General features: G+C 40.6%; 1 long non-coding RNA gene across 2 annotated transcripts; it reads right to left on the bottom strand.

Moving 5' to 3' along the window:
- Positions 1–1,376: 1,376 nt before the first annotated feature.
- LOC104586355 (uncharacterized) lies at positions 1,377–6,370 on the bottom strand. Of its 2 annotated transcripts, none has more exons than XR_016083172.1 (2): positions 5,556–6,370; positions 1,377–5,441 (listed from the first exon to the last, which is right to left on the bottom strand). It is a non-coding gene; the product is annotated as an uncharacterized LOC104586355 (long non-coding RNA). The 2 variants fall into 2 exon arrangements; XR_733440.3 differs by having other exon boundaries at positions 1,377–5,424.
- Positions 6,371–12,860: the final 6,490 nt, after the last annotated feature.

Raw genomic sequence — 12,860 nt, 5'->3', positions numbered from 1 at the left:
GACCAGCAGGCAGGAGAGTCGCATATCAGATACATTGTCTAGACAATAAGCTTAAGTTGCAACCAATGTGAATCGTTTAGTGTTCGAGGTGAATGCGATGAATGCATTCATTTCTAGCAAATCATTGAAATGGTAGCTCCGAACTTTTCTAACATCTCATCTACAAGTGAGTCTTAGGAGACGGGATGTCAACAGTAGAGAGGCTTACACAGACTTGGGGGTGCTCACGGTTCGGTATATTTGAAACCGAACCATTCCCTTCGGTTTTTTAAATGTTCTGAATTGAAATTGATCCAAATAAATTGGTTAAACAAATGACCGATTAGGTTTTATATATATAACACATGTACAACCATTTCTATACATGAAACTTTGTCAAAATTGGCACCGCCATACATAATTGTAAAGGAGTTTCAATGCATAATTTTCATTCAGCTTCTTCGTATTGAGATACAAGCTTTCCAATCAGATAATGCAAAAGAGTATTTCCATCATGATTTGATTGAATTTTTTGCTCCACATAGGTCTCTTCACCAAAGCTCTTGTACCGAAACATTGCAACAAAATAGTATTACAAAAAACAAAAAAAGATCCTTCATTTTCAATGTTCCCAAGCGATTCTAGGTTGATGTTGTTGTATTGGCTGTTGTTAGCCCCACATCAGCTTTTATTTCTTCAATCTCCCCTGTTTCCTATTCCCTTGCGTATGTTTGGCTATCAGTGTTTTGTTCATGACTTGTCTCCCAATCAAGGTAAGTTAGATCGCAAGCTATCCGTGTGTCCTGAGTTATCCATCCTCCGAAAAGGGCTATAAATGCTTTAATCTTACCTCCTACAAGCATTTTGTATCTGTAGATATGTCCTTTTTTGGGGTCTGAACCCTTCTTCCCCTCTCCTCGTGAGGAAAATAGCATGGAGGCGAAGCGGGTCCAACAGGTCAATTTTCCTCCTATCCAAAACCGTGCTCTTTTTCGTGTGTTTTTTAGGCATTGTAAGGAACAACAAGGACCAATTGAATTCAAAGGGTGTGGAGCAGCCCGAAACTATGCATCCAGCGTTGTCAGACTCTCTGGAGGCAAATCCCTTCCTGCCAAGTACTCCTGTTTCTCTTGATATTATTGAGCATACTGCTATTGATGACTATTTTTTACCTTGAACTCTAATTTGTACATAGAAAGAGTGTCAGGTCATGTATTACTAAGATACAAGGCCATATTATTTGCAAAAAGATGCACACAATATGGGGTTGATTATGTAGAAACCTTTGTCCCAGTTGCTAAAATGAACACTAATTGGACCATGTTATCTTTGGTTGTTAGTTTTAACTAGGAGCTCCATCAGTTGGAAGGGAAAGTATGCAAGTTAAATAAAATCCCTATAAAGCAACCCCCACCCACAATCATAGTAGCATTGATTGCTATATCCTAAAATGTACAAGCATAGACAGTAAAGCAACTAAGTAACTAAGTTCATCCATTACATAAGAGCAAAGACAAATTGTGGTCAGAAAATGTAAAAATTGGCTTACAAAGTGTGTTCCAAGTGGAGCCCAACATAAAACAAAGCAGCCCAAATGTTAGCTTTAAGACACTAGTTGCAAGAAAAAATAAACATAAATAAACAATTAAGAATAGAAAATAATCAGTTCTCAAATTTTGGATGTTGAAAATGCAGTCACAACTCACGGTTGCTTACATCAATTGGCATGGCAATTTTTTCAAGCACGGTAGTGGCATCCTCAAGAGCTGGGTTGTAAGGTGCAGCAGTGGTATATGGTGGTAAGATTGATATGCTTATCCACTAAAAGAAAATTCCCATCTCCTTTGACTATTAGGCATACCTCGACAAATAACCAAAGGATGATAGTTTCTTCTCAACAAAAGCTTCAGCCACATGGAGCATCTCACATGCTTTTCAACAAATACAGGTAAAGGGATTATTAGTTATTCACATAACCTAATCCATTTTCAAATCATTGGAAGCAATGACTTAGCTTTCAAAACACATATATGCTGCCACTGTATAATGAACCCAATCCACCTTTCCATAATAAGGTGAAATATTTACTAAACGTTTTGCCTATCCATTTCCATTGAACACATAAAAGAAAGGGAAACTAAGAAGGCTGAGTTATTTGGCAGAAGTGTATGGGAGCGTTCTGCTCAACTCAATGTGCTAATGTTGACCCAGAACAGGTTGAGTTGTTTTGTGAACTCAATTCCAGCAAAATTGTGTTCTAATGACAATATTTGATTTTCAATTGCAAAGAATATATCCAAAAACGGCAGAGGTGAAAAGTATATGTAACAACATACCAACAATGATTACAGATACAGTCTCATCCCCTACTTCATCTTGTGTGCGGATTAGTTCTATCATGGACTGCCATTTCAGATAGGCATACATTGTAAAGGAAAAAGACATGGATACCTTTGCAGCTATGTGAGCAAGGTCCAGTTCACACAATACATCATTTCCATCATTTGTGACCACAATGCCTGGTAACAAACATAAAGATCACCTATCCATACTATAGGGCTAAGGTAAAGAACATACCATTTTGTCCCAATTCCCTATACAATCAGACCATTCAGAAGAACCAATGAGCCTTGTATGACTGTTCAAAAAGAAAGACCCATACTTGTGAGTAGTCATCACATTTTGCTTAACTGTCTATAAACAAAACAAGCTATGGCACTTTCCTTGGCTTGATGAGAATATAGTGCTATTAAAGCATCTACTAGTCATCAACTGATCAACTGACTAGCAGTGTTCATTGATCCTCCTAAACAGTAATGTGTCTGTATTGGACAGACAACATATTTTGCAGTTATATATGTTAGAATTCCACAATGGTGCATTATCTTCTTGAAATTAGAGAACTTACATCTTCTCTTGGCTGCATCTTCAGATGGTTCCCTAGAAAATTCAATCAAAAAGCTAATCTGGTAGCTAAATCAGGCACAGAGAGGAGTGTTTTATATAGTTCAAATAGTTTCCCACAGATTTGATTGGTCTTTTTGTTTTTGTTCTTAAGCCCCTCCTTTTGTACATCCTCTGATGTACTCTCTTCCTTTTTTTTCCTTAATGAAATAGTTACCTTTCTCAACAAAAAGAAAAAAAAAAGTTAGCCTAGTTGTCCTATCAACCACAAAGCTATTTTAAAGTTTTATTTATGTGTCATTATCTATAATTTGTTAAAAACAATATCATATGCTTTTATTTTGTTATATGGACTTTTTTATTCATAATGGTAAATCTTTACTAATTATAAAAGATAGTATGATATATGCAACAGATTGTGCCAGGTACCCCAATGGAAGGCTTAGACTTTGCTAGCCTCCTCCAAACAAAGAAGTTATATGCACACTAATTGCCACAAAGAGACCAGTGGCGTGCTGGTCTTTCTTTGAAGAACAAAGATTGTCAATCCCTATCTTAACTTATCCAACCTTCCCTTTTATGCTTGCAAAAGACTGTAAACTAAATGTTTTGATCATTATTCTATTACTGATTTGTAGTTTGTATCAACACTTATATGTGATATTGAATCAATATCTCAAGTTTAGAGCATGTACTTTTCATGGTCAACTAGTCAACATCTAGCACTGAACAGCTACCACATTGCCTAGGGAGACCAGAATGTATCACTTTGACAACACTGGAATAGAGTGGGTGACCCTGATTATTGACGCAACAATAATCCTGCAACTCTGTACATCACCTCTACTCTTATATACAGGCAGCATGGTGCTCTTTTCCTTTGTTTTGGTTACTTTATTAAACAACTTAGTAAGATAAATTTCCATTAGATTTTAACAGTTTATACTCTTGCAAAAGTATATTAGAAAAACAGCATACCCATTGCTGATCAATAAATAAATAAATAAAAGAACAGCATGCCCATCTAACAAGGTTTCATCTGTTAATTAGACAAATAAAATGATATATTTGGAATACTCATCTACACAAATTCATTATTTAGCCAAAAAAGATGTGCAATATTGCCAAGCAGAAATAATGTCTACACCATTAATACCAACTTCAAACAACAGAACAATGACAACAAAATAGATATGCATGAACTTGAAAATGTTTGCAGTACAATAACAAACTGTTCAAGGACTTAGAGCAGAATAAAGGTACAGGATTCCTACATCTGGTCCCACTTAGGTAAGGATGCTATGGTGCTCCTATTTTCCTATGTAGAGAATGATGTCACTGAAAAGTCTGAGAATACTCAAAATTCAATGATATCAGGAAGCAAAACAAAATGAATATATAAATGAATATAAAGCTTAGGGAAATTGAATTGATCTGTATGCACCAATATGAGAACAAAACTTCACCTTTGATGCTTGAATATTTGCATGGTGCAATTTACTTCCTGGATCACACTTCAAAAGAGTCCTCTGCCCATTCAGAAAATCAGCCTAATATTTGGATAAAAGATTATGAAAATTGAACCAAAATAAACTGTGTTCATTCTGAAAAAAAAAACTCAGATTTCAAGTTCAATAAATAAATTACTAAAAGGAAAAATCTCAGTTGCAACAGATATACTACAATCTCCAATAGACTCTAGGAAGTTCTGCCACATACAAGAATAAAACAGAAACATCTGATGCAACAAAACATGCAAAGAACATGGTTGACAAGAAAACTTGATGTTGCTGCTGTAACAATAAATGAACTTAACCAAAAAAGGAACAAGAAAGATAACCTTCTTTTAAGGACAGAGAAAATTTTCCCTTACCAGATCAAAGAAATTTGATTAATAAATAAGCAAGGAGAAGAGATACAAGAGATGCAAGTTTAACTGGGCTAAAACCAACCTGCTACACCCAACAATCAGCATGAGCCATGGATAAAATGGCAGTCCCCTCTAGCCTATACCCCCCACCTCCCAGCTGGTCCCCGATGTAATTCATCCCTATTAGCTCCCATAGCTAGTGAGTGTGCTAGGGAGTTAGCAAATGTTCAGACCTATCTAAGTTAGGTGCTCCTGCTAGATGCCAAGGGCCACCACCCTCCTAATAAAGTGAAGTATCAACCAATGGATTCAATCATAACCCTTCATCCACCTAATTATAAGTTGAGATTCCCTTTCAATCTACCATATCCCAATGAAACAGCCAATCTCAGCCCTTGTAGCAAGTATACTATCTCTATGTAAATTCCCTTGCCAGTAAGTCCTGAATTAACAACCAAAACTTTACCTTCATTGTTCCAGAATTAAGAAATACTCCCAGGAATTCACTAGCAGAGAATTTCTTCACAAATCCAGCCCGATCACTAATTAGTAATTTCGAATAGACTGATGAGAAGCAACTACTTGAACTTACTCAGGACCCAGAACAAGCACGGGAGAGTGCATGGTTGATCCTCCTTCTTAAGAGTATGTCGTAGTGTAAATCAGAAGTTCTGCAATGGAAAACTTACTAAGAAGATGGAAAGAGAAGTAGATGGGATCGTTAGAATAGACAAACCACAACGACTGCAACTGGCGAATGGAAACAGAACTGTCAGAGGGTTTTGAAGTTTGGAAATGGAACCTGGATTTGTCGCCGACGTTCGTGCGATTGCTCGCGTTGTTTGGTGGAGCGGCGACTGGCAAAGCTGCCAGAGGAGACGATTCGGTTCGGGAAGCGGGGAAAACAAAACGATCATCTGAAATGCGACGGTTTTCCTTTTACTCTTCGAAAAAAAAAAATGCCGGTTTTGCGAGTGTGGATCATCTGCTAACAAAATACGCTCCAACACGGTACCAACATTGTCTAACACCGCAAATTTCACGCATGTCAGATCAAAATTGATAGTGTGTTGCAACTTGGAAGTTGGAACGTGTTTCGCTGACAGGATATCCTAACTCCGGTTTTGCGACCCCCAGTTAATATCATGAATTTTATGAATCCGATTTCCTGCCCACGAGAACTCTGATCACGTATACTCATAACATACTTCCCCCGTGATTTGAGAATATCTGACTCTGTATAATATTATACAGATGTGGCTGCGATAAATATAGGCAGAGTGTGTAGATAGGAGATCCGAATTTGAATTGTATACTATATAGAATCTGCAACAAAGACCTGATTTGCTCCTCACTTATGGCGACTCACACCAACCTGATAACATTTCCTTTAAAAACGGTGGGATGTGCCAGTGAAATCGTTGTGAGGGCAAATCCCTTGAGCCAGCCTGATATTATACCTATGCTTTCTGTTTTTCGATTGGTCCAGACTCCAGACCAATCCTCATCCAAGCTTAGCCTATTAGGTGCCCGTTTGGGAGGGTTTTCGGACACTTCTTTTGGCACTTTGAATTGAGCTTCACACAGATTTAATATAAGTCGTTTGGTGAAAATCCAGACACATAAGAAAAAATGGAGGAGCAGTCCGCAAAATTCTGACATTATAATCCCCTATATCTATTAATAATCCCTTATAGACCCCATCCTATTCATGATTTAATTATTATTATAATATATTTTTAATGACAGCTGTATAGCATCAAGGAAGTCAGCTTCTTCGATGTATATCACATCACCTTGTCAATTCAAGGAACTTTAATTTAATATTTTACATTTCCAAAAACCTCTTATCTCCCAAATCCCTAAATTAATCATTGCAAAAATATATTTTCAAGGTACAAGCTATCAAAATGCAGTTTTTTACTGATTCCATTTTTTCGCACTGAATTCACATCAGCTGAGTCGAATCTCTAGTGAAACTCCTCGATCCCAAGCCCCCTCCAAGTCTCACCTTCGAGAAAATTCACCGGGACTGGGGGGTAAAAAGAGGGCCGCCCCATTCATGGCTAGCCCATTTGCCTACCAGAAAACAAAAAACATGACAAAACTATTTTATATGAAACAACTTATTTCACTCGCATCTAATTGGATGTGACTCCCTACACCCTCTCCATCTGCCTTCTTTTTGTGTCTTCGTGTGTGTGCCACGCCTTTTTTTTATCTATAGTTCTAAATAAGTGTCTAATCCAATCCGATAAATATTTTGGACCCATTTCGATCAGTCAATCAGTCAAATTCAATGCTTAGACTGTCCAATTTGTTGGTTTAATTTAGATTAGCTTCAACTCAAACCAAATCCATTAACACCTTTTTTCTTATATTTTAACAATGGACAGACCGGATATTGGTTCGATCATATTTGACCCAATCTAATGTAAATCCACAATGGATGGACTAAGTCCAATTCAGTCAAATGAATACTTTAGAACATTAAGTATGTACTAGTCCTATTCAACATGGTTCTAAAAACCAGACCAGATGAGAAGGTTGGATTGGTTGACTTAGAAACAGTCAGATAATTGGTTCCGTTTCATCCTAAAGTTGCCTTTTGGCCAAAAAAAATGTTGATTTGATCAGTGACCCACTGAATCAGGCAATCAAATTGTTGACTCGTCAAGCTAGACAACATTTAGCCATTATTTATTTATTTTTATATTTTAAGTCAGAACATATCATGTGTCCGAACCTATTCATCCTAGGAATTGGTCCGAGAATAGTTTTATATTGGGTCCGATTTTTAAAACCTTACCATTCAATATATCTTATTGGTCCGTCCAACTCATCCAAATTGATTTTGATTTGGATGGGGTCGGTAAATTGACACCCCTTAATTATACGGTGGGTAGAGTATCCCATCCCCCCAACCTGTAATGCTTACTACAAGCCTTAAAACGATAGGATCCAATCTTGATGAGGGCGGATATGGACCTCTAGTGATATCATGACACATGGCATCTTGGAACAAGTAAATGACACTCATACACCACCTATGCAATGACTTGCCTTAGCCAATGTGATGGAGTCCGACTTGGCGACCTGCCTCTGCCACCGACTTAGTGACCTGCCTCTACCGACTTGGTGGAATCCCATCTGGCGACTTCGTACACAACTCGGGCACCTTGATAGGGCGGCTAGCAACACCTCGTCTACAGTCGACCTATGATACCTCGTCATCACTGATCCAAGGGACCCTGATGTGAGGAGCGACCTCCACGAGGACTTGCCGACCTGATTGAGGTCCAGGTGGTGACCTACGAGACGTGCTCACCGACCTCCTTTGTGTGCATCCCATCACTCTCGGGTTTCTCGGAAGTTGGCCCTCGCACCGAATGTTTTGAAGGAAACCGAACAAGGCGCGAAGACTGGTCAATGTGCATAGCTACCTCCGAGGACTTCGGACCGATTAGGCACGACCCCCTGAAGATCACGGACGCAATGTGTAAAGCCCATGCCGAACAACACCTATATATAGGCCTCACCTCTAACCTCAAAGGGGAAAGGTACGGTTTATTGCTCACAAGCTTACTAGCATATTAGCATTCAGCTCGCATAACTCAGTACTAACTTAAGCATCAGAGAGCCCATGCCCGGTAAAAACAATCCGGACACTCTAGCGTTGTTTCCTTGCAGGTCTCTCTAGAGAACTACATAGCCTGGCACCCGAATAGCCTCCTAATTCAGCCCAGTCAGTTCGACATCCAAGTTGTCTTCTAACAGGAAATCCTCTAGCTCAGCATCCGAGCCACCAGACAGCAGGGAGCTACCAAAATGTGCATCATCAATTGACGTCATCTATGGAAAATGCAACAAAAAGCTAAGTTTTCACCTTCTAATTTTCACCTTTATCAACTCAATGGCATTTTTGAACAGCACCAGCATCAACAATGAAGTATCAGTTACTGGGGGGCAAGAGCATTCCCGATGAACCCCGAAGTCCCCTCTATGACAATCAGGCAAGTTCAGTGCCCCTAGCAGCTCCTAGAGTAGCAATCATGTCGAACCCAACACTCCCATTACCCAGATAATTACACTGCTACCTCATACGAATGCCCCTCTCCCCACGGTAGAGCCATCAGCGGTTCCTGTCGGGATTGAAGCGCGGCAATTTTATGAGCTGAAGCATGAATCTCCATATGTGGGTGTGGGAGGAGAAGTTCGATGCATTCATGCTGCCGTAGAATAATCAATAGCAAAATGACATCAACAACCAGCAGTCCGGCAATAGGCACCTCGGAGTGAGGCCGCCCCTGCAGGTCGAGCCCTTCATGGTTTCCCACGGGAGTTGATGGCCAACAGATTGTGGAGCAGCCCTGTCGACCTCAACTCATTCTATATTCGTTCTCAACAATAGTTAGCCTAGACGAAACTTCACCAGATTTGTTTCACGAGGTTGCCTCTATAGGTCAAGCCCTTTGTGGCTCCCACGGGACTTGGTGGCCAACGAACTGTGGGAACGCCCTTGTGGGTCGAGCCTCTCAAAGCTCCCGTGCGAGTTGACAACCTACAATTAGTAGAGTTGCCCCCACAGGTTGTGTTCCCTATGGCTTATTGTAACAGTAGATGGCCATTGTCTCCAAGGGCTGATATAGTGTAGCTGTGGCATCAACCTACTGTCCAACGCCGACAACAACATACGTATCAACAAAACCCACAAATATGATAGAATATGAACAACAAGCCTGGGCGAGCTTCAAGCAATCTAACCTAGATTGTCTCCTAACCCGAATTGCGAAGCCTAACTATTGATCGAGCTCTGTATGGCTCCTATGAGAGTTGGAAGCAAATTGAATGTGGACTGGCCTCATAGGTCAAACCCTTCATGGTTCCCGTGAGAGTAGGCAACCCGCAGACAGCAGAGACACCCCCTCAATGTGAGCCCCCCATAGCTCTAGTAGGAGTAGGCAACCAACAGTTCTAGGAGCAGGTGCATTACATGTATGCCATGGTCTTGTAAGAACCCACCCAGGGAAGCCAATCCCACATGATGGCATAGAAGCAGCCACTAAAACGACCATCTGCTTTGGTGACATGGTCAAATCGAGTTCTAAGGGAAAGCCATATCGCTTTTTAGCTAAGGCGCCCTCAAGTCAACTTCGAAAATATGACGGCAACAAGTAAACCGATCTAAGCAGGTCGGCCCCCGATTCATCTAGCTCGGCAACACGCTTAAATAGATCTCAAAGGATGTCAGCATTTCAGGGCCGATCCTAAAAACGGGGGGAGAGAAAAAACAAAGAAAGGGAAGACTAGTTCTCTTTCAACACCATAGCAGACATGCAAACTTGGCCGATCTCTTCACAGCCGACCTCCACCTCGGTTTCAGGCTTCGCATCGACCTCATCGGCTACTCTTTCGAGAACCGGCTTGAGAGACATTATGTTGTAGTCTACTTAAGTGGAGCGACCTGGCGAGGCAATTATGCAGTTCAAAGCCCCTCTTGAATGGCATGGCGAAACCTCGCTCTTGAGGTATTGGGCCGAATTGCAAAACTCCTTGATGGTCACATCCCTAGTAAGGTAGATGTCTTTGGAGTGAATGCTTCGCCTCTCCTCGAGCGGATGAATTCACTCTTATGCACTGATAATCAAGAAATTGAGGTATTGTGTAAGGCTACATTCAACACTTGGACTCTTTCGACTTGAGGAGAAAACTAAACCAACATCTATGGTTACGAGTTCATCAAACTAGTCACTCCGCCAAAAGGAACAAGCTACTCCATTCGCTGAGCTAACCTCAACTCAAGAGTGGGGGGCAATTGATGAGGGCAGATTTGGCCCTCCAGTGATCATGACACATGGCATCTTGGAATAGTTGGATGACACTCAGACACCACCTATGCGGTGGCTTGCCTTAGCCAAAGCGATGGAGCTTGACCTGGCGACCTGCCTTCGCCTCCGACCTAGCGACCTGCCTCTATTGCCGACCTAGTGACCTGCCTCTACTAGGGCTGTTCATAAGAAGACCCAACCCGACCAACCCAGACTGATCCAACCCGAATCGGCCGGGTTTTCTTCAGCACCGGTCGGTTTCGGGTTGTAAAAAATCACAAACCGATGGTTTGGATCGGTTTCGATTTTCATATGTGAAAACCGAAACCAACCCGAACCGAACCCTTAGTAATTAGTAGTTAGTATCTACAACCTACTTAGATCCTCCTTAACTAAGTTGTCTCTATCCTAGTTACAACCTAACTTAATTTATAGTCTTCTAGTTATGAATGACATTAATGGCAAGTATTGTAAGACAACTAGACAAGGAATTTTTTTGGAAAAGTTTAAAGAAAAGAATCAAAGGATCCTAGTTTTTATGGTCTTTTACACCAAATAGGCAACCAATTACAATTAGAATTAAGTGTCATTTTTTACTTAGATTAGAAGGTTTCTTGAAATATACAAATTTCAGTCTTCTTTCTCTAATACAGTTTGACTTTCTATTTTCTTGATAACTTCTATTCTAACTTGGTCTGCTCCCTACCAATTTCAGTCTTCTTTCTTTAATAGAATTAGGTGTCCTTTTTTACATCAAATTTTAGTCTTTTTTCTCCAATCTACCAATTTATTGCCATGGTTGAACTTAGAGCCGAAACCGACCCAACCCGACTCAAACTGACAATGTCGGTTTTGCTTAACACAGGGTCGGTTTCAATTTCTATTTCAGGTAACCCGATCAGGTCGGGTTGGTTGAAAAAATCTCAGTAAACCGACCCAACTCGACCTGTGAACAACCCTAGCCTCTACCGACATTGTGGAATCCTAACTGGTGACTTCGTACACAACTCAAGCACCTCAACAGGGCGGCTAGCAGCACCTCGTCTAGGGCCGACCTATGGTACCTCGTCATTACTTCTCCAAGGGACCTCGATGTGAGGAGCGACCTCCACGAGGACTTTCCGACCTAATTGAGGTCCAGGTGGTGACCTACGAGATGTGCTCATTGACCTCCTCTTCGTGCATCCCATCACTCTCGAGTTTCTCAGAAGTTGGCCCCCGCACTGAATGTTCCAAAGGAAACCGAACAAGGTGGGAAGACTGGTCTACGTGCACGACTACCTCCGAGAACTTCAAACCAGTTAGGCACGACCTCCCGGAGATCTTAAACGTGATGCATGAAACTCATGCCAAACAACGCCTATATATAGGCCTCACCTCTAACCTCAAAGGGGAGAGGTATGATTTATTGCTTACAAGCTTACTAACATATTAGCATTCAGCTCACACAACTCAGTACTAACTTAAGCAATAGAGTGCCTACGCCGGATAAAAACAATTCGAGCACTCTGACATTATTTCCTTATAGGCCTCTCTAGAGAACTACATGGCTCAGCAATCAACCTAACTCAGCACCCGAACAGCCTCCTAATTCAGCCCATTCAGTTCGACATCCAAATCATCTTCCAATAAAAAATCCACTAGCTCGACATCCAAGCCACTATACAACAAGGAACTGCCAAAATGTACATCATCAAATCCCACGTCTCTACTACAACCTGCATCCAAATGCATCCAAAGGCCTTAGCAACTGAACCAATTAACCCATTCTATCAGAAGTTCAATAAAAAATGAAATAGAGAAATTTACTTATGATCCATAGTAATCACAAAATCTAAAATCTCTATTACTATCTTGACACCTAACCCAGCCCTTCCTTTGAATTTGAGACGCGTGGTAGGTTCATAATTCAGCCCCTCCCCCCTCACATGTAACAAAAAAGAAAGGAAAATATAAATAAATAAAGAAGAAAAAGACATGCATCACGCCAATAATTATACTTGCCCTTCAGCCACAAGCCAAAGCCATCTTAAATTTAAATAATGGTTCTTAAAATAATAGCTAACATATTTTAATGTTTCGACAAACCACTTATCTCTCTCTCCCTCAAATTCATTTGCTTGGCATAGAAAGTCTAACGGCATTTTACAATGTCAACCGACCGGTTGGGAGGTTCAGCATTCCATATATCATCTAAAAAAAAGTAAAAACAGAAGGCTCTGTTTGGTTTGACAAAAAAAAGGTAAGAAAAGGTTTTCTTTCAAACCAAACACAACCTA

This window comes from Nelumbo nucifera, chromosome 2 (assembly GCF_055504915.1).
Source record: "Nelumbo nucifera cultivar China Antique chromosome 2, China Antique-T2T, whole genome shotgun sequence".
Lineage (NCBI taxonomy): Eukaryota > Viridiplantae > Streptophyta > Magnoliopsida > Proteales > Nelumbonaceae > Nelumbo > Nelumbo nucifera.
Note: the sequence above shows the minus strand (reverse complement) of the source record. Positions and strands in the feature narration are given on the sequence as shown.